The following is a 1553-nucleotide window of genomic DNA, read 5'->3' on the forward strand; positions in this document are numbered from 1 at the left end:
CTATTGTAAACAGTGCTGCAATGAACACTGGAGTGCATTTTTCCTTTCGGATCATGTTTTTCTCTGGATATATGCCCAGCAGTGAGATTAGTGGGTCATATGGTGGATCTATTTTTTTTTTTTTTTTAAGGCACCTCCATACTCCTGTCCATGGTGGGGATAATTTACATTCCCACCAACAGTGTAGAAGAAGAACACTTTCTGAATAGCATGACTCTACCATTGAATGCTCTAGGATGAACATAGGAGGATGTTCCAAACCTGACCAGGAAGGAAAATCAGAAAACCTCAAGCCATTTGCTGCTGCTGCTGCTGCTCAGTCACTCAGTCACACTGACTCTTTGTGACCCCATGGACTGTAGCTGGGCAGGCTCCTCTGTCCATGGAATTTTCCAGGCAAGAATACTGGAGTGGATTGCCATTTCCTTCTCCATGCATCTTCCCAACCCAGGGATTAAACCACATCTTGCACCTCCTGCATTGGCAGGTGGATTCTTTACTGCTGTGTCACCTGGGAAGTCCATTCAAGGCATTTATTAGCCATATATATTAGATCCTAAACAGTAGGCAGGAATCAAATCTATTCCTTGCATACTCCAATATTTGGAATTTGTCCTCAGAGCTTGGAGGGTCTATTGAAGGATTTGTTTGTTTGTTTTGTGGCCCTGAAAAGGGCCTTTGGTTGAAATCAAGCTCCTGAGAGCAAATGAGAAAGCTTAACTGCCAAAACCGTAGAGAGTACGGCCCTGGCGCTTGAGAGCGTAGACCACGTCCGTAGCGGTGACTGTCTTCCACTTGGCATGCTCGGTGTAGGTGACCGCGTCCCGGATCACGTTCTCCAGAAACACTTTCAGGACCCCGCGGGTCTCTTCGTAGACGAGCCCGGAGATGCGCTTCACACCACCACGACGAGCCAGGCGGCGGATAGCAGGTTTAGTGATGCTCTGGATGTTGTCGCCCAGAACCTTGCGGTGGCGCTTAGCGTCGCCTTTCCCAGACCTTTGCCGCCTTTGCCGCGTCCAGACATGGCTTCACGAGAAGTAAACCAACAGCAACTCTGAAGGATTTTTATTTTTAAGACTTTTTTTTTAAGTGGACCATTTTTAAAGTCTTTATTGAATTTGTTATAATATTGTTTCTGTTTTGTTTTTTGGCCACTAGACATGGAGGATCTTAGCTCCCTGACTAGGAATTGAACCCATAACCCTTGCATTGGAAGGTGAAGTCTTAACCACTGGACCACCAAGGAAGTCCCTACTTAAAGATTTTAAATGAGAGAGTAGCATGGTCAGATCCCTTTTCTTCCTTCTGTGATTGGAGACAGGTTGCTATGAGACTTGGGGATAATTTTGTACAATGGCACTAGTTTATCATATCCATTGTTCAAAAGACACCACATGTGTGTGCGACCCCCACATGACTTTTGTATTGTGAGCATTAATTATCAGACTGGGAAAAAAAAATTCTGTTTAGGAATTATTCATGGGTGGCTGTGGAGGAATCACATGTGCTCTACACTCTTTCAGCTTAGATTACCCCGCAACCTCATTGAT

General features: G+C 45.1%; 1 pseudogene; it reads right to left on the minus strand.

The window, feature by feature from the left end:
• Positions 1-716: 716 nt before the first annotated feature.
• LOC105005441 lies at positions 717-1027 on the minus strand (annotated as a pseudogene).
• Positions 1028-1553: the final 526 nt, after the last annotated feature.

The sequence above is a fragment of the Bison bison genome, unplaced genomic scaffold, assembly GCF_000754665.1.
Source record: "Bison bison bison isolate TAMUID 2011002044 unplaced genomic scaffold, Bison_UMD1.0 scf7180017864491, whole genome shotgun sequence".
Classification (NCBI taxonomy): Eukaryota; Metazoa; Chordata; class Mammalia; order Artiodactyla; family Bovidae; genus Bison; species Bison bison.